This window comes from Triticum aestivum, chromosome 3A, assembly GCF_018294505.1.
Source record: "Triticum aestivum cultivar Chinese Spring chromosome 3A, IWGSC CS RefSeq v2.1, whole genome shotgun sequence".
Lineage (NCBI taxonomy): Eukaryota > Viridiplantae > Streptophyta > Magnoliopsida > Poales > Poaceae > Triticum > Triticum aestivum.
In genome coordinates this window covers 639548400-639574651 of record NC_057800.1, presented here as the reverse complement: position 1 = coordinate 639574651, position 26252 = coordinate 639548400, and positions in this window count along the sequence as shown.

Sequence of the window (26252 nt, the reverse complement as noted above, 5' to 3'; positions counted from 1 at the left end):
CATTACGGGCTGTTATTACACATTATGTCACAATACTTATGCCTATTCTCTCTTATTTTACAAGGTTTACATAAAGAGGGAGAATGCCGGCAGCTGGGATTCTGGGCTGGAAAAGGAGCAAATATTAGAGACCTATTCTGCACAGCTCCAAAAGTTCTGAAATTTCACGGAAGTCATTTTCAGAATATATAAAAAATATTGAGCGCAAGAAGTTCCGGAGGGGGGCCACACCCTGCCCACGAGGGTGGGGGCGCGCCCTACCCCCCTGGGCGCGCCCCTGCCTCGTGGGTCCCCTGGTGGCCCTTCGATGCCCATCTTCTGCTATATGGAGTCTTTCGATGAGGAAAAATGTTGGGTTTCGTAGTAATTTCAAAAATTTCCTACGCACACGCAAGATCATGTGATGCATAGCAACGAGAGGGGAGAGTGTTGTCTACGTACCCACGCAGACCGACTGCGGAAGCGTTGACACGACGTAGAGGAAGTAGTCGTACGTCTTCATGATCCAACCGATCAAGTACCGAAACTACGGCACCTCCGAGTTCGAGCACACGTTCAGCTCGATGACGATCCCCGGACTCCGATCCAGCAAAGTGTCGGGGAAGAGTTCCGTCAGCATGACGGCGTGGTAACGATCTTGATGCACTACAGCAGCAGGGCTTCGCCTAAACTCCGCTACAGTATTATCGAGGAATATGGTGGCTGGGGGCACCGCACACGGCTAAGGAATAGATCACGTGGATCAACTTGTGTGTTCTAGGGTGCCTCTGCCTTAGTATATAAAGGACTAGAGGGGGGAGGCTGGCCGGCCAAGGTGTGGCACGCCAGGAGAGTCCTACTCCCTCAGGGAGTAGGATTCCCCCCCCCCCAATCCTAGTTGGAATATGATTCGCGGAGGGGGAAAAGAGAGGGAGGGGGCCGGCCACCTTTCCTAGTCCTAATAGGACTAGGGGAAGGGGGAGGCGCGCAGCCCATGTAGGGTTGCCTCTTCTCTTTTCCACTAAGGCCCATCATGGCCCATTTAGCTCCCGGGGGGTTCCGGTAACCTTCCCGGTACTCCGGTAAAATCCCGATTTCACCCGGAACACTTCCGATGTCCAAACATAGGCTTCCAATATATCATTCTTTATGTCTCGACCATTTCGAGACTCCTCTTCATGTCCGTGATCACATCCGGGACTCCGAACAACCTTCGGTACATCAAAATGCATAAACTCATAATATAACTGTCATCGTAACCTTAAGCGTGCGGACCCTACAGGTTCGAGAACAATGCAGACATGACCGAGACACGTCTCTGGTCAATAACCAATAGCGGGACCTGGATGCCCATATTGGCTCCTACATATTCTACGAAGATCTTTATCGGTCAGACCGCATAACAACATACGTTGTTCCCTTTGTCATCGGTATGTTACTTGTCCGAGATTCGATCGTCGGTATCCAATACCTAGTTCAATCTCGTTACCGGCAAGTCTCTTTACTCGTTTTGTAATACATCATCCTGCAACTAACTCATTTAGTTGCAATGCTTGCAAGGCTTATGTGATGTGCATTACCGAGAGGGCCCAGAGATACCTCTCCGACAATCGGAGTGACAAATCCTAATCTCGAAATACGCCAACCCAACATCTACCTTTGGAGACACCTGTAATGCTCCTTTATAATCACCCAGTTACGTTGTGACGTTTGGTAGCACCCAAAGTGTTCCTCCGGCAAACGGGAGTTGCATAATCTCATAGTCATAGGAACATGTATAAGTCATGAAGAAAGCAATAGCAACATACTAAACGATTGGGTGCTAAGCTAATGGAATGGGTCATGTCAATCAGATCATTCAACTAATGATGTGACCTCGTTAATCAAATAACAACTCATTGTTCATGGTTAGGAAACATAACCATCTTTGATTAACGAGCTAGTCAAGTAGAGGCATACTAGTGACACTTTGTTTGTCTATGTATTCACACATGTATTATGTTTTCGGTTAATACAATTCTAGCATGAATAATAAACATTTATCATGATCATAAGGAAATAAATAATAACTTTATTATTGCCTCTAGGGCATATTTCCTTCAGTCTCCCACTTGCACTAGAGTCAATAATCTAGTTCACATCTCCATGTGATTTAACAGCAATAGTTCACATCACCATGTGATTAACACCCATAGATCACATCGATATGTGATCAACACCCAAAAAGGGTTTACTAGAGTCAGTAATCTAGTTCACATCGCTATGTGATTAACACCCAAAGAGTACTAAGGTGTGATCATGTTTTGCTTGTGAGATAATTTTAGTCAACGGGTCTGCCATATTCAGATCCGTAAGTATTTTGCGAAGTTCTGTGTCAACAATGCTCCGCATGGAGCTACTCTAGATTATTGCTCCCACTTTCAATATGTATCTAGATCGAGACTTATCATCCAGATCTGTGTCAAAATTTGCATCGATGTAACCTTTTACGACGAACCTTTTTGTCACCTCCATAATTGAGAAATATTTCCTTATTCCACTAAGGATAATTTTGACCGTTGTCCAGTGATCTACTCTTAGATCACTATTGTACTGCCTTGCTTAACACGGTGTAGGGTATACAATAGATCTGGTACACAGCATGGCATACTTTATAGAACCTATGGCTAAGGCATAGGGAATGACTTTCATTCTATTTCTATCTTCTGCCGTGGTCGGGCTTTGAGTCTTACTCAATTTCACACCTTGCAACACAGGCAAGAACTCTTTCTTTGACTGTTCCATTTTGAACTACTTCAAAATCTTGTCAAGGTATGTACTCATTGAAAAACTTATCAAGCGTCTTGATCTATCTCTATAGATCTTGAGGCTCAATATGTAAGCAGCTTTACCGAGGTCTTTCTTTGAAAAACACCTTTCAAATATTCCTTTATGCTTTCCAGAAAATTATACATTATTTCCAATCAACAATATGTTGTTCACATATACTTATCAGAAATGTTGTAGTGCTCCCACTCACTTTCTTGTAAATACAGGCTTCACCGTAAGTCTGTATAAAACTATATGCTTTGATCAACTTATCAAAGCGTATATTCCAACTCCGAGATGCTTGCACCAGTCCATAGATGGATCGTTGGAGCTTGCATATTTTGTTAACACCTTTAGGATTGACAAAACCTTCTGGTTGCATCATATACAACTCTTCTTTTAAGAAATCCATTAAGGAATGCAGTTTTGTTTATCCATTTGCCAGATTTCATAAAATGCGGCAATTGCTAACATGATTCGGACAGACTTAAGCATATATACGAGTGAGAAGATCTCATCGTAGTCAACACCTTGAACTTGTCGAAAACCTTTTTGCGACAATTCTAGCTTTGTAGACAATAACACTACTATCAGCGTCCGTCTTCCTCTTGAAGATCCATTTATTTTCTATGGCTTGCTGATCATCGGGCAAATCCATCAAAGTCCATACTTTGTTCTCATACATGGATCATATCTCAGATTTTATGGCCTCAAACCATTTCGCGGAATCTGGGCTCATCATCGCTTCCTCATAGTTCGCAAGTTCGTCATGGTCTAGTAACATGACTTCCAGAACAGGATTACTGTACCACTCTGGTGCGGATCTCACTCTGGTTTACCTACGAGATTTGGTAGTAACTTGATCTGAAGTTACATGATCATCATCATTAGCTTCCTCACTAATTGGTGTAGTAGTCACAGGAACAAATTTCTGTGATGAACTACTTTCCAATAAGGGAGAAGGTACAATTACCTTATCAAGTTTTCTACTTTCCTCCCACTCACTTCTTTCGAGAGAAACTCCTTCTCCAGAAAGTTTCCGAATTTAGCAACAAAAGTCTTGCCTTTGGATCTGTGATAGAAGGTGTATCCAATAGTTTCCTTTGGATATCCTATGAAGATTTACTTCTCTGATTTGGGTTCGAGCTATCATATTGAAACTTTTTCACATAAGCATCGTGTTGGGGAACGTAGCAGAAATTCAAAAATTTTCCTACGTATCACCAAGATCTATCTATGGAGAGACCAGCAACGAGTAGAAAGGGGAGTGCATCTACATACCCTTGTAGATCGCTAAGCGGAAGCGTTCAAGTGAACGGGGTTGATGGAGTCGTACTCGTCGTGATTCAGATCACCGATGATCCTAGTGCCGAACGGACGGCACCTCCGCGTTCAACACACGTACAGCTCGACGATGTCTCCCACGCCTTGATCCAGCAAGGAGAGAGGGAGAGGTTGATGAAGACTCCATCCAGCAGCAGCACAACGGCGTGGTGGTGATGGAGGAGCGTGGCAATCCTGCAGGGCTTCGCCAAGCACCTACGGGAGAGGAGGAGGTGTCACGGGAGGGAGGGAGGCGCCAAGGGCTCAGGTATGGATGCCCTCCATCCCCTCCACTATATATAGGGGCAGGGGAGAGGGGGGAGGCGCAGCCTTGCCCCCTCCTCCAAGGAAGGGGTGCGGCTAAGGAGGGGGGAGGAGTCCATCCTCCCCAAGGCACCTCGGAGGTGCCTTCCCCCTTTAGGACTCTCCCCTTTTTCCTATATCTTGGCGCATGGGCCTCTAGGGGCTGGTGCCCTTGGCCCATGTAGGCCAAGGCGCACCCCCTACAGCCCATGTGGCCCCCCGGGGCAGGTGGCCCCACCCGGTGGGCCCCCGGGACCCTTCCGGTGGTCCCGGTACAATACCGATGACCCCGAAACTTGTCCCGATGGCCGAAACAGGACTTCCTATATATAAATCTTTACCTCCGGACCATTCCGGAACTCCTCGTGACGTCCGGGATCTCATCCGGGACTCCGAACAACATTCGGTAACCACATACAAGCTTCCTTTATAACCCTAGCGTCATCGAACCTTAAGTGTGTAGACCCTACGGGTTCGGGAGACATGCAGACATGACCGAGACGTTCTCCGGTCAATAACCAACAGCGGGATCTGGATACCCATGTTGGCTCCCACATGTTCCACGATGATCTCATCGGATGAACCACGATGTCAAGGACTCAATCGATCCCGTATACAATTCCCTTTGTCTAGCGGTATGGTACTTGCCCGAGATTCGATCGTCGGTATATCCGATACCTTGTTCAATCTCGTTACCCGCAAGTCTCTTTACTCGTTCCGTAACACATCATCCCGTGATCAACCCCTTGGTCACATTGTGCACATTATGATGATGTCCTACCGAGTGGGCCCAGAGATACCTCTCCGTTTACACGGAGTGACAAAATCCCAATCTCGATTCGTGCCAACCCAACAGACACTTTCAGAGATACCCGTAGTGTACCTTTATAGCCACCCAGTTACGTTGTGACGTTTGGCACACCCAAAGCACTCCTACGGTATCCGGGAGTTGCACAATCTCATGGTCTAAGGAAATGATACTTGACATTAGAAAAGCTTTAGCATACGAACTACATGATCTTGTGCTAGGCTTAGGATTGGGTCTTGTCCATCACATCATTCTCCTAATGATGTGATCCCGTTATCAACGACATCCAATGTCCATGGTCAGGAAACCGTAACCATCTATTGATCAACGAGCTAGTCAACTAGAGGCTTACTAGGGACATGGTGTTGTCTATGTATCCACACATGTATCTGAGTTTCCTATCAATACAATTCTAGCATGGATAATAAACGATTATCATGAACAAGGAAATATAATAATAATCAATTTATTATTGCCTCTAGGGCATATTTCCAACAGTCTCCCACTTGCACTAGAGTCAATAATCTAGTTCACATCGATATATGATTAACACTCAAGGTCACATCCCCATGTGACTAACACCCAAACAGTTTACTAGAGTCAATAATCTAGTTCACATTTACCATGTGATTAACACTCGATGAGTTCTGGGTTTGATCATGTTATGCTTGTGAGAGAGGTTATAGTCAACGGGTCTGAACCTTTCAGATCCGTGTGTGCTTTACAAATCTCTATGTCATCTCCTAGATGCAGCTACCACGTTCTATTTGGAGCTATTCCAAATAACTGTTCTACTTGGAGCTATTCTAAATTGTTGCTCCATTATACGTATCCGGTATCTCTACTCAGAGCTATCCGGATAGGTGTTAAGCTTGCATCGACGTAACCCTTTACGACGAACTCTTTTACCACCTCCATAATTGAGAAAATTCCTTAGTCCACTAGTTACTAAGGATAACTTTGACCGCTGTCCTGTGATCCATTCTTGGATCACTCTTGTACCCCTTGACTGACTCATGGTAAAGCACACTTCAGGTGCGGTACACAGCATAGCATACTGTAGAGCCTATGTCTTAAGCATAGGGGACGACCTTCGTTCCTTTCTCTCTATTCTGCCATGGTCGAGCTTTAAGTCTTAACTTCATACCTTACAACTCAGGCAAGAACTCCTTCTTTGACTGATCCATCTTGAACACCTTCAAGATCACGTCAAGGCATGTGCTCATTTGAAAGTACTATTAAGCGTTTTGATCTATCCTTATAGATCTTGATGCTCAATGTTCAAGTAGCTTAATCCAGGTTTTCCATTGAAAACACTTTCCAAATAACCCTATATGCTTTCCAGAAATTCTACGTCATTTCTGATCATTAATATGTCAACAACATATACTCATCAGAAATTCTATAGTGCTCCCACTCACTTCTTTGGAAATACAAGTTTCTCATAAACTTTGTATACACCCAAAATCTTTGATCATCATCAAAGCATACATTCCAACTCCGAGATGCTCACTCCAGTCCTCAGAAGGATTGCTGGAGCTTTGCATACTTATTAGCATATTTCAGGATAGACAAAACCTTCCGGTTGTATCACATACAACCTTTCCTCAAGAATCGTCGAGGAAACAATGTTTTGACATCCTATCTGCAAGATTTCATAAATAATGCAGTAATTGCTAATATAATTCCAACAGACTCTTAGCATCGCTACGAGTGAGAAAGTCTCATCGTAGTCAACTCCTTGAACTTGTCGAAAAACATCTTAACGACAAGTCGAGCTTTCTCAATGGTGACACTTACCATCATTGTCTGTCTTCCTTTCAAAATCCATATGTACCTAACAGCCTTACGACCATCAAGTAGTTCTTCCAAAGTCTACACTTTGTTTTCATACATGGATCCTCTCTCGGGTTTTATGGCCTTGAGCCATTTATCGGAATCCGGGCCCACCATCGCTTCTCCATAGCTCGTAGGTTCATTGTTGTCTAGCAACATGACTTCCAAGACAGGATTACGTACCACTCTGAAGTAGTACGTATCCTTGTCATCCCACGAGGTTTGGTAGTGACTCGATCCGAAGTTTCATGATCACTATCATAAGCTTCCACTTCAGTTGGTGTACGTGCCACAGGAACAACTTCCTGTGCCCTGCTACACACTTGTTGAAGTGATGGTTCAATAACCTCATCAAGTCTCCACCATCCTCCCACTCAACTCTTTCGAGAGAAACCTTTTCCTCGAGAAAGGACCCGATTCTAGAAACAATCCCTTATTGCTTTCGAATCTGAGACAGGAGGTATACCCAACTGTTTTGGGTGTCCTATGAAGATGCATTTATCCGCTTTGGGTTCGAGCTTATCAGCCTGAAACTTTTTCACATAAGCGTCGCAGCCCCAAACTTTTATGGTGCCCTATTTAAAGTGAATGTGGTTGTCTCTAATGCCTAACCCACAAACTATAGTGGTATTTCGATAAGAGACATCATGGTATGCATCATATCCAATAGGGTGCAGTTATGATGTTCGGACACACCATCACACTATGGTGTTCCAGGCTGTATTAGTTGTGAAACTATTTCCACAATCTCTTAATTCTGTGCCAAACTCGTAATTCAGATATTCATCTCTATGATCATATCATAGATATTTTATCCTCTTGTCACGACGATCTTTCAACTTCACCCTGAAATTACTTGAACCTTTCAATAATTCAGACTCATGATTCATCAAGTAAATGTACTCAACATCCACTCAAATTATCTGTGAAGTAAGAACATAACGATATCCACTACACGCCTCAGTACTCATTGGACTGCACACATCAAAATGCATTACTTCCAACAAGTTGCTTTCTAGTTCCATTTTACTGAAAACGAGGCTTTCAGTCATCTTGCCCGTGTGGTATGATTTGCATGTCCCAAGTGATTCAAAATCAAGTGAGTCAAAACGGTCCATTTGCATGGAGTTTCTTCATGCATATACACCAATAGACATGGTTCGCATGTCTCAAACTTTTCAAAAACGAGTGAGCCCAAAGATCCATCAATATGGAGCTTCTTCATGCGTTTTATACCGACATGACTTACGTGGCAGTGCCACAAGTAGGTGGTACTATCATTACTATCTTTTGGCATGAACATGTGTATCACTACGATCGAGATTTAATAAACCATTCATTTTAGGTGTAAGACCATTGAAGGTATTATTCAAATAAACAGAGTAACCATTATTCTCCTTAAATGAATAACCGTATTGCGATAGACGTAATCCAATCATGTCTATGCTCAACGCAAACACCAAATAACAATTATTTAGGTTTAACACCAATCTCTTTGGTAGAGGGAGCGTGCGATGCTTGATCATATCAAGCTTGGAAAAACTTCCAACACATATCGTCAGCTCACCTTTAGCTAGTCTCCGTTTATTCCGTAGCCTTTTATTTCGAGTTACTAACACTTAGCAACCGAACCGGTATCTAATACCCTGGTGCTACTAGGAGTACTAGCAAAGTACACATTAACACAATGTATATCCAATATACTTCTATCGACCTTGCCAGCCTTCTTATCTACCAAGTATCTAGGGTAATTCTGCTCTAGTGGTTGTTCCCCTTATTACAGAAGCACTTAGTCTCGGGTTTGGGTTTTACCTTGGGTTTCTTCACTAGAGCAGCAGCTGATTTGCCGTTTCATGAAGTATCCCTTCTTGCCCTTGCCCTTCTTGAAACTAGTGGTTTCACCAACCATCAACAATTGATGCTCCTTCTTGATTTCTACTTTCGCGGTGTCAAACATCGCGAATACCTCAAGGATCATCATATCTATCCCTGATATGTTATAGTTCATCACGAAGCTCTAACAGCTTGGTGGCAATGACTTTGGAGAACCATCACTGTCTTATCTGGAAGATCAACTCCCACTCGATTCAAATGATTGTTGTACTCAGACAATCTGAGCACAAGCTCAACAATTGAGCTTTTCTCCTTAGTTTGCAGGTTAAGAAAGTCATCGGAGGTCTTATACCTCTTGACATGGGCACGAGCCTGAAATCCCAATTTCAGCCCTCAAAACATCTCATATGTTTCGCGATGTTTCAAAAACGTCTTTGGTGCCTCAACTCTAAACCGTTTAACTGAACTATCACGTAGTTATCAAAACGTGTATGTCAGATGTTCGCAACAACCACAGACAACGTTCGAGGTTCAGCACACTGAGCGGTGCATTAAGGACATAAGCCTTCTATGAAGCAATGAGGACAATCCTCAGTTTACGGACCTAGTCCGCATAATTGCTACTATCAACTTTCAACTAATTTTTCTCTAGGAACATATCTAAACAGTAGAACTATAGCGTGAGCTACGACATAATTTGCAAAATCCTTTTGACTATGTTCAGGATAATTAAGTTCATCTTATGAACTCCCACTCAGATAGACATCCCTCTAGTCATCTAAGTGATTACATGATCCGAGTCAAACTAGGCCGTGTCCGATCATCACGTGAGACGGACTAGTCATCATCGGTGAACATCTTCATGTTGATCGTATCTTCTATACGACTCATGCTCGACCTTTCGGTCTCCGTGTTCCGAGGCCATGTCTGTACATGCTAGGCTCGTCAAGTTAACCCTAAGTGTTTCGCGTGTGTTCCGAGGCCATGTCTGTACATGCTAGGCTCGTCAACACCCGTTGTATTTGAACGTCTGAATAAAACACCCGATCATCACGTGATGTTTTGAAACAGCGAACTGTCGCAACGGTGCACAGTTAGGGGAGAACACTTCTTGAAATTGTTGTAAGGGATCATCTTATTTACTACCGTCGTTCTAAGCAAATAAGATGTATAAACATGATAAACATCACATGCAATCAAATAGTGACATGATATGGCCATCATCACTTTGCTCCTTTTGATCTCCATCTTCGGGGCTCCATGATCATCATCGTCACCGGCATGACACCATGATCTCCATCATCATGATCTCCATCATCGTGTCTTCATGAAGTTGCCTCGCCAACTATTACTTCTACTACTATGGCTAACGGTTAGCAATAAAGTAAAGTAATTACATGACGTTTAAGTTGACACGCAGGTCACAAATAAATAAAGACAACTCCTATGGCTCCTGCCGGTTGTCATACTCATCGACATGCAAGTCGTGATTCCTATTACAAGAACATGATCAATCTCATACATCACATATATCATTCATCACATCCTTTTGGCCATATCACATCACATAGCATACCCTGCAAAAACAAGTTAGACGTCCTCTAATTGTTGTTTGCATGTTTTACGTGGCTGCTATGGGTTTCTAGCAAGAACGTTTCTTACCTACGCATGAACCACAACGTGATATGCCAATTGCTATTTACCCTTCATAAGGACCCTTTTCATCGAATCCGATCCGACTAAAGTGGGAGAGACAGACACCCGCCAGCCACCTTATGCAACTAGTGCATGTTTGTCGGTGGAACCGGTCTCACGTAAGCGTACGTGTAAGGTTGGTCCGGGCCGCTTCATCCCACGATGCCGCCGAATCAAGATAAGACTAGTAACGGCAAGCATATTGAACAATATCGACGCCCACAACTACTTTGTGTTCTACTCGTGCAAAGAATCTACGCAATAGACCTAGCTCATGATGCCACTGTTGGGGAACGTAGCAGAAATTCAAAAATTTTCCTACGTAACACCAAGATCTATCTATGGAGAGACCAGCAACGAGTAGAAAGGGGAGTGCATCTACATACCCTTGTAGATCGCTAAGCGGAAGCGTTCAAGTGAACGGGGTTGATGGAGTCGTACTCGTCGTGATTCAGATCACCGATGATCCTAGTGCCGAACGGACGGCACCTCCGCGTTCAACACACGTACAGCTCGACGATGTCTCCCACGCCTTGATCCAGCAAGGAGAGAGGGAGAGGTTGAGGAAGACTCCATCCAGCAGCAGCACAACGGCGTGGTGGTGATGGAGGAGCGTGGCAATCCTGCAGGGCTTCGCCAAGCACCTACGGGAGAGGAGGAGGTGTCACGGGAGGGAGGGAGGCGCCAAGGGCTCAGGTATGGATGCCCTCCCTCCCCTCCACTATATATAGGGGCAGGGGAGAGGGGGGAGGCGCAGCCTTGCCCCCTCCTCCAAGGAAGGGGTGCGGCTAAGGAGGGGGGAGGAGTCCATCCTCCCCAAGGCACCTCGGAGGTGCCTTCCCCCTTTAGGACTCTCCCCTTTTTCCTATATCTTGGCGCATGGGCCTCTAGGGGCTGGTGCCCTTGGCCCATGTAGGCCAAGGCGCACCCCCTACAGCCCATGTGGCCCCCCGGGGCAGGTGGCCCCACCCGGTGGGCCCCCGGGACCCTTCCGGTGGTCCCGGTACAATACCGATGACCCCGAAACTTGTCCCGATGGCCGAAACAGGACTTCCTATATATAAATCTTTACCTCCGGACCATTCCGGAACTCCTCGTGACGTCCGGGATCTCATCCGGGACTCCGAACAACATTCGGTAACCACATACAAGCTTCCTTTATAACCCTAGCGTCATCGAACCTTAAGTGTGTAGACCCTACGGGTTCGGGAGACATGCAGACATGACCGAGACGTTCTCCGGTCAATAACCAACAGCGGGATCTGGATACCCATGTTGGCTCCCACATGTTCCACGATGATCTCATCGGATGAACCACGATGTCAAGGACTCAATCGATCCCGTATACAATTCCCTTTGTCTAGCGGTATGGTACTTGCCCGAGATTCGATCGTCGGTATACCGATACCTTGTTCAATCTCGTTACCGGCAAGTCTCTTTACTCGTTCCGTAACACATCATCCCGTGATCAACCCCTTGGTCACATTGTGCACATTATGATGATGTCCTACCGAGTGGGCCCAGAGATACCTCTCCGTTTACACGGAGTGACAAAATCCCAATCTCGATTCGTGCCAACCCAACAGACACTTTCAGAGATACCCGTAGTGTACCTTTATAGCCACCCAGTTACGTTGTGACGTTTGGCACACCCAAAGCACTCCTACGGTATCCGGGAGTTGCACAATCTCATGGTCTAAGGAAATGATACTTGACATTAGAAAAGCTTTAGCATACGAACTACATGATCTTGTGCTAGGCTTAGGATTGGGTCTTGTCCATCACATCATTCTCCTAATGATGTGATCCCGTTATCAACGACATCCAATGTCCATGGTCAGGAAACCGTAACCATCTATTGATCAATGAGCTAGTCAACTAGAGGCTTACTAGGGACATGGTGTTGTCTATGTATCCACACATGTATCTGAGTTTCCTATCAATACAATTCTAGCATGGATAATAAACGATTATCATGAACAAGGAAATATAATAATAATCAATTTATTATTGCCTCTAGGGCATATTTCCAACACATCGTAGTCCAAAACTTTAAGAAACGACAGCTTAGGTTTCTTGCCAAACCATAGTTCATATGGTGTCGTCTCAACGAATTTAGATGGTGCCCTATTTAACATGAATGCAGCTGTCTCTAATGCATAACCCCAAAACAATAGTGGTAGATTGGTAAGAGACATCATAGATTGTACTATATTCAATAAAGTACGGTTATGACGTTCGGACAAACCATTACACTGTGGTGTTCCAGGTGGCGTGAGTAGTGAAACTATTTCACATTGTTTTAAACTGAAGGCCAAACTCATAACTCAAATACTCTTCTCTACGATCAGATCGTAGAAACTTTATTTTCTTGTTACGATGATTTTTCACTTCATTCTGAAATTCTTTGAACTTTTCAAATGTTTCAGACTTATGTTTCATCAAGTAGATATACTCATATCTGCTCAAATCATCTATGAAGATCAGAAAATAATGATACTTGTCGCGAGCCTCAATATTTATCGGACCACATACATCAGTATGTATGATTTCCAACAAATCTGTTGCTCGCTCCATTGTTCCGAAGAACAGAGTCTTAGTCATCTTGCCGATGAGGCATGGTTCGCAAGCATCAACTGATTCACAATCAAGTGATTCCAAAAGCCCATTAGCATGGAGTTTCTTCATGCGCTTTACACCAATATGACCTAAACGGTAGTGCCACAAATAAGTTGCACTATCATTATTAACTTTGCATCTTTTGGTTTCAATATTATAATTATGTGTATCACTACGATCGAGATCCAACGAACTATTTTCATTGGGTGTGTAACCATATAAGGTTTTATTCATGTGAACAGAACAACAATTTATTCTCTTACTTAAATGAATAACCGTATTGCAATAAACATGATCAAATCATATTCATGCTCAACGCAAAAACCAAATAACACTTATTCAGGTTCAACACTAATCCCGAAAGTATAGGGAGTGTGCGATGATGATCATATCAATCTTGGAACCACTTCCAACACACATCGTCACTTTACCCTTAACTAGTCTCTGTTTATTCTGCAACTCCCGTTTCGAGTTACTAATCTTAGCAACTGAACTAGTATCAAATACTGAGGGGTTGCTATAAACACTAGTAAAGTACACATCAATAACATGTATATCAAATATACTTATGTTCACTTTGCCATCCTTCTTATCCGCCAATCACTTGGGGTAGTTCCGCTTCCAGTGACTAGTCCCTTTGCAGTAGAAACACTTAGTCTCAGGCTTAGGACCAGACTTGGGCTTCTTCACTTGAGCAGCAACTTGCTTGCTGTTCTTCTTGAAGTTCCCCTTTGCCCTTTTCTTGAAACTAGTAGTCTTGTCTACCATCAACACTTGATGTTTTTCTCGATTTCTACCTTCGTCAATTTCCGCATTACGAAGAGCTTGGGAATTGTTTCTGTTATCCCTTGCATATCATAGTTCATCACAAAGTTCTACTAACTTGGTGATGGTGACTAGAGAATTCTGTCAATCACTATCTTATCTGGAAGATTAACTCCCACTTGATTCAAGCGATTGTTGTACTCAGACAATCTGGGCACATGCTCACTAGTTGAGCGATTCTCCTCCATCTTTTAGCTATAGAACTTGTTGGAGACTTTCATATCTCCCAACTCGGGTATTTACTTGAAATATTAACTTCAACTCCTGGAACATCTCATATGGTCCATGACGTTCAAAACGTCTTTGAAGTCCCGATTCTAAGCTGTTAAGCATGGTGCACTAAACTATCAAGTAGTCATCATATTGAGCTAGCCAAACGTTCATAACGTCTGCATCTGCTCCTGCAATAGGTCCGTCACCTAGCGGTGCATCAAGGACATAATTATTCTGTGCAGCAATGAGGATAAACCTCAGATCACGGATCCAATCCGCATCATTGCTACTAACATCTTTCAACACAATTTTCTCTAGGAACATATCAAAATAAACACATGGAAGAAACAACACGAGCTATTGATCTACAACATAATTTGCAAAATACTACCAGGACTAAGTTTCATGATAAGTTTAAGTTCAATTAATCATATTACTGAAGAACTCCCACTTAGATAGACATCCCTCTAATCCTCTAAGTGATTACGTGATCCAAATCAACTAAACCATGTCCGATCATCACGTGAGATGGAGTAGTTTCATTGGTGAACATCACTATGTTGATCATATCTACTATATGATTCACGCTCGACCTTTCGGTCTCCGTGTTCCGAGGCCATATCTGTATATGCTTGGCTCGTCAAGTATAACCTGAGTATTCCGCGTGTGCAACTGTTTTGCACCCGTTGTATTTGAACGTAGAACCTATCACACCCGATCATCACGTGGTGTCTCAGCACGAAGAACTTTTGCAACGGTGCATACTCAGGGAGAACACTTCTTGATAATTTAGTGAGAGATCATCTTATAATGCTACCGTCAATCAAAGCAAGATAAGATGCATAAAAGGGATAAACATCATATGCAATCAATATAAGTGATATGATATGGCCATCATCATCTTGTGCTTGTGATCTCCATCTCCGAAGCACCGTTGTGATCACCATCGTCACCGGTGTGACACCTTGATCTCCATCGTAGCATCGTTGTCGTCTCGCCAAGTTTGTGCTTCTACGGCTATCGCTACCGCTTAGTGATAAAGTAAAGCATTACAACGCGATTTCATTGCATACAATAAAGCGACAACCATAAGGCTCCTGCCAGTTGCCGATAACTCGGTTACAAAACATGATCATCTCATATAATAAAATTCAGCATCATGTCTTGACCATATCACATCACAACATGCCCTACAAAAACAAGTTAGACGTCCTCTACTTTGTTGTTGCAAGTTTTACGTGGCTGCTACGGGCTTAAGCAAGAACCAATCTCACCTACGCATCAAAACCACAGCGATAGTTTGTCAAACAGACTCCGTTTTAACCTTCGCAAGGACCGGGCGTAGCCATACTTGGTTCAACTAAAGTTGGAGAGACAGTCGCCCGCAAGCCACCTGTGTGCAAAGCACGTCGGGGGAACCGGTCTCGCGTAAGCGTACACGTAATGTTGGTCCGGGTTGTCTCGTCCAACAATGCCGCCGAACCAAAGTATGACATGCTGGTAGGCAGTATGACTTATATCGCCCACAACTCACTTGTGTTCTACTCGTGCATATAACATCAACATAAATAACCTAGGCTCGGATGCCACTTTTGGGTTTCGTAGTAATTTCAAAAATTTCCTACGCACACGCAAGATCATGTGATGCATAGCAACGAGAGGGGAGAGTGTTGTCTATGTACCCACGCAGAACGACTGCGGAAGCGTCAACGCAATGTAGAGGAAGTAGTCGTACGTCTTCACGATCCAACCGATCAAGTACCAAAACTATGGCACCTCCGAGTTCGAGCACACGTTCAGCTCGATGACGATCCCCGGACTCCGATCCAGCAAAGTGTCGGGGAAGAGTTCTGTCAGCATGACGGTGTGGTGACGATCTTGATGCACTACAGCAGCAGGGCTTCGCCTAAACTCCGCTACAGTATTATCGAGGAATATGGTGGCTGGGGGCACCGCACACGGCTAAGGAATAGATCACGTGGATCAACTTGTGTGTTCTAGGGTGCCTCTGCCTCAGTATATAAAGGACTAGAGGGAGGAGGCTGGCCGGCCAAGGTGTGGCGCGCCAGGAGAGTCCTACTCCCTCTGGGAGTAGGATTCCCCCCCCCCCCAATCCTAGTTGGAATAGGATTCGCGGAGGGGGAAAAGAGAGGGAGGGGGCCGGCCACCTTTCCTAGTCCTAATAGGACTAGGGGAAGGGGGAGGTGCGCAGCCCATGTAGGGCTGCCTCTTCTCTTTTCCACTAAGGCCCATCATGGCCCATTTAGCTCCCGGGGGGTTCCGGTAACCTTCCCGGTACTCCGGTAAAATCCCGATTTCACCCGGAACACTTCCGATGTCCAAACATAGGCTTCCAATATATCAATCTTTATGTCTCGACCATTTCGAGACTCCTCGTCATGTTCGTGATCACATCCGGGACTCCGAACAACCTTCGGTACATCAAAATGCATAAACTCATAATATAACTGTCATCGTAACCTTAAGTGTGCGGACCCTACGGGTTCGAGAACAATGTAGACATGACCGAGACACGTCTCCGGTCAATAACCAATAGCGGGACCTGGATGCCCATATTGGCTCCTACATATTCTACGAAGATCTTTATCGGTCAGACCGCATAACAACATACGTTGTTCCCTTTGTCATCGGTATGTTACTTGTCCGAGATTCGATCGTCAGTATCCAATACCTAGTTCAATCTCGTTACCGGCAAGTCTCTTTACTCGTTCTGTAATACATCATCCCGCAACTAACTCATTTAGTTGCAATGCTTGCAAGGCTTATGTGATGTGCATTACCAAGAGGGCCCAGAGATACCTCTCCGACAATCGGAGTGACAAATCCTAATCTCGAAATACGCCAACCCAACATCTACCTTTGGAGACACCTGTAATGCTCCTTTATAATCACCCAGTTACGTTCTGACGTTTGGTAGCACCCAAAGTGTTCCTCCGGCAAACGGGAGTTGCATAATCTCATAGTCATAGGAACATGTATAAGTCATGAAGAAAGCAATAGCAACATACTAAACGATCGGGTGCTAAGCTAATGGAATGGGTCATGTCAATCAGATCATTCAACTAATGATGTGACCTCGTTAATCAAATAACAACTCATTGTTCATGGTTAGGAAACATAACCATCTTTGATTAATGAGCTAGTCAAGTAGAGGCATACTAGTGACACTTTGTTTGTCTATGTATTCACACATGTATTATGTTTCCAGTTAATACAATTCTAGCATGAATAATAAACATTTATCATGATCATAAGGAAATAAATAATAACTTTATTATTGCCTCTAGGGCATATTTCCTTCAAAAAAGCATAATCCAGCTTTCGGGACGAGACTCCGCCGCCACGAGGCGAAACCTTGGCGGAACCAATCTAGGGCTCTAGCGGAGCTGTTCTGCTGGGGAAACTTTCCTCCAGGAGGGGGAAATCATCACCATCGTCTTCATCAACAATCCTCTCATCGGGAGGGGGCAATCTCCATCAACATCTTCACCAACACCATCTCTTCTCAAACCCTAGTTCATCTCTTGTATCCAATTCTTGTCTCTAAGTCCGGGATTGGTACCTGTTGATTGCTAGTAGTGTTGATTACTCCTTGTAGTTGATGCTAGTTGGTTTATTTGGTGTAAGATCATATGTTCAGATCCTTTATGCATATTAATACCCCTCTGATTATGAACATGAATATGCTTTGTGAGTAGTTACGTTTGTTCCTGAGGACATGGGAGAAGTCTTGCTATTAGTAGTCACGTGAATTTGGTATTCGTTCGATATTTTGATGAGATGTATGTTGTCTCTCCTCTAGTGGTGTTATGTGAACGTCGACTACATAACACTTCACCATTATTTGGGCCTAGAGAAAGGCATTGGAAAGTAATAAGTAGATGATGGGTTGCTAGAGTGACATAAGCTTAAACCCTAGTTTATGCGTTGCTTCGTAAGGGGCTGATTTGGATCCACATGTTTCATGCTATGGTTAGGTTTACCTTAATACTTTTGTTGTAGTTGCAGATGCTTGCAATTGCAATAGAGGTTAATCGTAAGTGGAATGCTTGTCCAAGTAAGGACAGCTCCCAAGCACCGGTCCACCCACATACCAAATTATCAAAGTACCGAACGTGAATCATATGAACATGATGAAAACTAGCTTGACGATATTCCCATGTGTCCTCGGGAGCGCTTTACATCATATAAGAGTTTGTCCAGGCTTGTCCTATGCTACAAAAAGGATTGGCCCACCTTGTTGCACTTTATTTACTTTTGTTACTTGTTGCTCGTTACCAATTATCTTATCACAAAACTATCTGTTACCTATAATTTCAGTGCTTGGAGAGAATACCTTGCTGAAAACCGCTTATCATTTCCTTCTGCTCCTCGTTGGGTTCGACACTCTTACTTATCGAAAGGACTACAATAGATCCCCTATACTTGTGGGTCATCAGGCCTCCACTCCCATGCCCACCAAGTGCCAACTTGACATTGATCCCAATGGTAAAGCGGTGGATCAAAAGGTATATCGCTCCATGATTGGCTCCTTGCTTTACCTTTGTGCATCTAGACCAGATATGATGTTGAGTGTGGGAATTTGTGCATGGTTTCAAGCCGCACCTAAGGAAAGCCACTTTGTGGCGGTCAAGCGAATCTTTTGATATTTGGCTCATACCCCAAACTTTGGCTTATGGTACCCAAGGAGCAAACTTCAAGCTTGTAGGATATTCGGACTCCGATTGGGTGGGAGATAAAGTGGATAGGAAGTCAACTTCCGGAGGGTGCCAATTTCTTGGTTCCTCTTTGGTGAGTTGGTCTTCCAAAAAGCAAAGTTGTGTGTCTCTCTCATCCACCGAAGTGGAGTATGTGGCGGCCGGTAGTTGTTGTGCACAACTTCTTTGGATGAGGCAAACTTCAAAGGATTACGGTGTCATTTGTGACAAAGTGCCACTTTGGTGTGACAATGAAAGTGCCACCAAGATTTCTCTCAACCCGGTCCAACATTTCAAGACGAAGCATATTGAGATTTGGTATCACTTCATCCGGGATCACATTAGGCGAGGGGAGATCGAGCTCAACTATGTCAACACTCATGATAACTGACGTTGTCCTGGACTAGGGGTACTCAACACGTCATCTCCCGATCTGTTAGATTGAGCCGAGGACCCCCATTGCCGTATACTCATGGGCCAGTTCAGACAGCTGCCACATACATGGAAGATTCCACAAGACTTGATGATCAAGACAAGGACTCCTCCCCACCGATGTATTCGGCTAGGACTCTTGTTATCCTAGGGCTCTGGTGCATTATATAAACCGAGGCCAGGCTAGTCGATAGATCATATACAACAATCATACCATAGGCTAGCTTCTAGGGTTTTAGCCTCTACGATCTCGTGCTATATCAACTCTTGTAATACTCGTATCATCAATATCAATCAAGCAGGACGTAGGGTATTACCTCCATCAAGAGGGCCCGAACCTGGGTAAACATCGTGTCCCCTGCCTCCTGTTACCATCGATCCTAGACGCACATCTCGGGACCCCCTACCCAAGATCTGCCGGTTTTGACACCGACATTGGGCTTTCATTGAGTGTTCCGCTGTGTGATCGAAAAAAGGATCAATGGCTCGCCTGCAGGTCAACTACGACGCCGGCATCTTCGTTGCCGGCTCGACTGGTCACCTTGGCTCGACCGAGGACCATGCTCCATCTCCAATCATCATGTTCGGATGGGGGCCTTCTTCAACATCAACTCCGATCTCTATCATGATCATAGAGGAGTCATCCATGGAGCTCGAGGGCTCAACATCAACATTGCCCTCGGGCGGCCGTGCTGTTTTTATGGACATTGAACTTGTATTCACCGTCACCACCTCCTCGAGCGTCGATTTGACGATTGCTTTGGTGGAATAGTGCGGAATTACGTCTACAACAGCCATGCAAAATTTCGTCGAGTTCCGATGGAGGAATCTCCGACAATCTACGATATACCGGAGCCCTGTCAAATCTGGACGTGAATCTGGACGAGTTTAGGGCGTGGTCTCCAGAGCTCAGCTTGGAGGTCCTTTGGAAGATCCAACCGTTCATCTACTGTGGAATTCCCATATCTACCACCCCTCCAAATTTCAGCTCGATTCGACTGTTCAAACTCCGGGAACCTTCTGATGAGTAGACCAATTTTCGGATCCGTTTTCTGCGCGAATACGGATCCGACCCGAATTCATGTTTCTTTATGAACGTGATATTGGACAACCTTTTTAGAGGAATTCTCTTCTAGGATATTGTGCGTTGTTTTTAAACACGTGCCCGTAAATTTTTAAGCCTCCCCTGAGGTCATCTTCATCATCATGCTGGTGTCAAACCAGTCCGGCAATATTGCTCCAAGGCTACCGACCTGCGCTAGACACGTCGTCACTTTGTTAAGCCGAGCTCAACTTCTTCGGATCATCATCTCGGCAAGCCGAACAAGAGTCTGGCATCGCGAAGGATAAATCATCACCAACATCGCCACCCCACGGATTACACAGAGCGGGCATACCGGCATCGCCGCACAGTCACTTTATCAAGCCGGCATCGACCACGTCACGACCTGCATCGGCAGGGCCGCACTGTTGCTTCTTCAAGATGGTGTCCATCACGCCGACCTACTTCGACTCATCGGCTGACATCGAGGCTTCGACATCTCGGCTGGACCGGGGGCTTCGCCATATCTTCATCAACCTACTTCGGAGACTTCGGCATCACTAGCCGACCAGCTCCGTCACGTTAGCTGGACCGAGGGCTTTGCCTCGGCGAGCCAACCTTTGCGAGCATTGCCATGCCGTCGTTTTATCGCCCATCAGGCAATGCGTGTGCGGATCGATTCCCAATTTTGGGAGTCACCTTTCTTCGGATTGCTACAACAAATAAACCAGGTGCTATTAATCCTAGTAATTTTTGCTTGTTGGAGTTTATTTTTCCCAAGAAATTATTACTCTTGTTTGTTCCTGTACACAGGTCTATCGAATGATATCCGCATTAATGACGGTCATGTGGTGGTTCGGTCAGTTTCCGTATATAGTCCGACGAACGCCGCATCCGGAACTCGGACCGACCTGTGAATTCAGGCTTTGCCACACCTTTACCGCATCACGCAGACACCCTGCATCGATATTGACTTCGGCGCCAGGCCATATTTCTTTTATTACTCACTTTGCATAAATTATTTATTATGCAACTTTTTTATTATCATTACTATTATCTCCGGTTTGCACTATTTTTTGTGCACAGGAAAATAATCCGGGTTGGGCAGTATCGTCAACTCGGCGTACTGACATACCACGTCACCTCGGCTGGACGGGGGACTTCGTCAACACTTCATTACCCCATGCCGGGGACTTCGGCATCACTCTGCCGGCCTACATTGGCCGTGCTATGTCACCACTCCGGAGTGCTGAGCCCTTTGCTCCGCCACCTCGGGACTAGCTTGGGGGATGGAACCTTGTCCCGCATCAAGCTCGGACCGCGTCATCAAGACCGAACACATTAACCAGCTAAGTTGCCTTCATGCTCAAAGTTTTAAATTTTTAACTTATGTTCGGTTCGACCAAGCATTATACTTTTTTGGAAAAAAGTTGCTTGTAAAAAATTTCCTTGTCCAAACTTTGTTCGTGACGCACAAATTCAAATACCCCGTTTATTTGGGGGCTTCCTTTATGAAGCTTTTCCCCTTGTATATGATTATACTTGTACGGCTTCATTCCTTGTTCGTGTATTACGCCACAATATGCACCATATTGACTTAAGCGATTTGCAAGCTGGGTTGCCTGGCTCCTGTGCTTACCCCTACGTTCCCGATTGTTCGGCTAGGGAGTAAAGGGAGCACCTCTGCGATTGTCACGACCGGGTCCTCCGAGCTCCGACCTCAGACTGGGTGAAGCCGAAAGCTAGCGCTCTTATTTGTTTTCAATCATGGTCGGCACACAACGGAACTCATGAGTACAAAAAATCTATTGCACAAGTCTCATAGTAATAATGAGCACCGAAGAAAGGTATCGGTGGGGGTACTATTTTCTTCGAAGATGCTTCTTACACTTCGTCTGTAATATAGCATAAGTTCCCTGAGCGCGCTTTGTCTGTTACAGCCTTATGGTCTGGTTGCCTGGTTATCGGAAACACTGTCGATATTCTCGATAGGTGGAGTACATAACACTTTTCAGTCCTTGACCGAAGAGGAAGAAGCCGACGGTCGGTTAAGACGCGTTTAAAGTTCGGGTGGACAAAGATATGATATTAGTACTTCGGTACATACAATCATTATACATAAAATTCTTTTACCCAAGTAACTTGGGGGCTCTTAAATTTATATGACCCGTTTTATAATAAGTGTTCTTCTTAGTTGTTGCAAAGTTTTTATTACTATTATTATTCATCACTCCTTTTTTCGACACAAGTGTGTGGTCACTAGCCGGGGAGCCTAATTTCTCTCTCAAAGCCGCTAGAGTTTAGTTTGCTAAACTTTCCTAATGAGAAGTACTCCGCCTTCGGGATAGGAGGTTGAAGCCGTAGGCTGACCCGCCTGAAGTATTGAGATAGGATGTGACATGTTAAAGCACGACAGAAGCACTCTTTTCTAAGACCAATTTTCGGATTGGCACCGAACACTTGATCTTGTTCGGACGTCAAGTTTTTACTGACGTTTTTTGGTTTTCCAAGCTTATGGCACTTTTAAACTATTTGTGTGTTTCCAGCACAAGTCTCATAGTGCAATGCCGGACACCTTTAGAGATTCGGCAAAAACATTCTCGGATATTGCTATATATGCATCGGTTTCGAATTGTGTCTTCGGTCAATAGTTGGGTTGCCCGGCTCTTGCACTTGCTTCTTACGTCCGCTTTGTTCGACTAGGCATGCAAAGGGAGAACCACTGCGATTGTGCTTCCAGCTCACATGGTTAAGCACCTCAATGGAGAAAGCCGAAAACTGACTATCACAATAAGCGTAAACTGGTCAGCGATCTGACGACTGTGTTAAATGACAGGACATTCATAACAATGGCCGAAGTGTTTACGGCTTGACCTCGACTATCGCCGAACACTACCGGGGGCTATTAATTGGCCTCCCAAACTAAATCCTCAATATTTTGCTCTTACATTAGAGCTGAGGTTTCATGATCATACTTAGCATGACAATCCAAAGAAAGGGACCGATAGCGGGACTATTTTCTTTGGAAGACATTTCTTATGTTAAACAGTAATATAACATATCTCTCTGCGTACCTTTGTTTATAAAACCGTATGGCCAGATTGCCTTGTTTGTCGTAAATCTTTGCCCTCATAAAGGCTATATGAAGTAGGACAAACACCCCTCGGCTACTAGCTGAGGAGGTGGAAGCCGATGGTCGGTCAACAAAGTTTTGTACAATGCGGATCCGAGCATTAATGATGTAAAGTACTTGGATACATAGAGTCATTACACATAATTTGTGATTTTACTATGGATATCGATCCTTAATTCAGCCACCCGTGCCTGCATTAAGGCTCGGGGGTTACTGGGCTTCGGGCTTATTATTTACAAATATGAAAGGGGCACATCGATCCCCTGATCTGGTGTTGCCACCCGACCAGTGTCTCGGGGGCTGCTGCATTGCCTGTTCAATGCATAAAATTTTAAGTGCAATACAGTTTCTGACGAGATTTTGATCCTCAGGTTGGTCGGCCGCACCCAACCTGAGTCTCGAGGACTGAGCACGCCGCTTTTTGTGTCCCGAAGTATTCTGCCGAGCTAGGACTTGATCCTCAGGCCGATTTTGCAAATCAACCTGAGTCTCAGTGGCTACTGGGATCATCGGTCTTACGTCATCCTTCAGGTACATCTCGGGTTTTAGACCGATACACACCTTGAGGGCTACTGGCTATATATCTCAGCAGAGAATAAATTGCACCAATCAAAAATATTGACAAAAAACCGGCCTACAGTCGGGGTGGTGCACCACCTCGAAAGCAGTCCGGCATAAAGCTCGGGCGCTAGTGGCTGGCTCCATAGAGGGCATTTCCGGCATTAAGCTCGGCTAAACTCCTTCAACTTTTTTGAACCAAGGTGATTTATGACAGTCCGGCGTTGGAGCTTGGACATAGTCCGGCGTTGGAGATTGGACATAGTCCGGTGTTGGAGCTCGGATACAGTCTGTCGTTGGAGCTCGGATACATTCCGGCGTTGGAGCTCAGAAGCGGTCCGGCGTTGGTGCTCGTCTGCAAAAGATACCTTGAATGCAGTCCGGCGTTGGAGCTCGGACGCAAGAGGACACTGCCTCCCGGGAACAACTTCAAACCCGAGGTGTGACATAAAAATAACAAGGCATTGATAAAGGCCGAAAACTTAAAGGGGCTCCTCGGATACCCGACGTATAAACTCGTCGAATGCATTTCGGTGATCCTCAAGATCGAAGATGAGAAGATTTGTTGAACCAGTTTTCAAGACCGACAACCGAAGATGAAGAACAGTTCGGAAGAATCGAGGAGTGTCCGTAACTTGAAGACCGGTTCAGGGGGCTACTGACAGTGTCCTGGACTAGGGGGTACTCAACACGTCATCTCCCGATCTGTTAGATTGGGACGAGGACCCCCATGGCCGTATACTCATGGGCCAGTTCGGACAGCTGCCGAATACATGGAAGATTCCACAAGACTTGGTGATCAAGACAAGGACTCCTCCCCACCGGCGTATTCGGCTAGGACTCTTGTTATCCTAGGGCTCTGGTGCATTATATAAACCGAGGCCAGGCTAGTCGATAGATCATATACAACAATCATACCATAGGCTAGCTTCTAGGGTTTTAGCCTCTACGATCTCGTGGTAGATCAACTCTTGTAATACTCGTATCATCAATATCAATCAAGCAGGACGTAGGGTATTACCTCCATCAAGAGGGCCCGAACCTGGGTAAACATCGTGTCCCCTGCCTCATGTTACCATCGATCCTAGACGCACAGCTTGGGACCCCCTACCCGAGATCCGCTGGTTTTGACACCGACAATAACCTTGAAGATATCTTCACGAAGCCCTTGGATGAAGCAAGATTTCGCGAGTTAAGGCATGAGCTAAATATCATTGATTCGAGCAATGTTGCTTGAACCTTTCACATCCCGCCATACTCAACTTGTTGTCTAGTTTAGATGTAGGCATGGACATAGGGGGAGTGTTGTTCTCTCAATGAACCTTCCCTCCCCCCATTATGCATAAACTAATCAAACTCTTTCACTTTAGCCATTTTTTATGGTACTTGTGCTTCAAAGATGAGTTTTGGTCATGGGCCCAAGGTTAAAATCTTCGCGGCGCCATACCTCCGGACTCAAACATAGGTGGCCTCAGCCACCGCCCTCTCTTGGAGAGGTGTGTGTTTCTCGTCCTCTTTGTGTTGGTTTTGCGTGTGTGTTTGCTCTTGTTTTCTAGTTGGCTACTTTTCTTGAGCTAAGCCATTTTGGCCAGCCTTTTTGCGGCTGAGCGATACTACCGCTGGGTGCGCGGTACTACCGCTGATGATCGTCAAGCGGTACTACCGCCCACCCCAGCGGTACTACCGCTACGGGGCGGGTGTTGGGGGTTATGTTGGATCCAGGGGAGTTGCTTTTCTCCCCCATACCCATTCGCTCCACTCGCTCGTCTTCTTCGTCGCTCCAGCGACGTCTCGCCGCAGGAGGGCTTCGGCCGGCCGCCGTCTTCGTGCCGTCCCTCTCCAGTTCCTCCGGTGGAGTCAATCCCCACCGCGTCCTCTTGCCATCGATGCCGGTATTGCCCCCGTTCCCGTTCTCTCTTTGCCTAGATCTCACATCTAGTTGTTATGGGCAATAGGCATTGCTTTTCTCGATTTTTGGCTAAGTCGAGGCTTGAGTAGGATGGAGATGGTTTCTAGGCCTTTTGGATTGATGTTTGGTAGGCTTATTTTTGAATTTGGAATCCCTGGTAGTGCCAGATCTGTCCACGGTAGTAGGGAACTGCCGTTCCCCATCTAGAGCGGTACTAC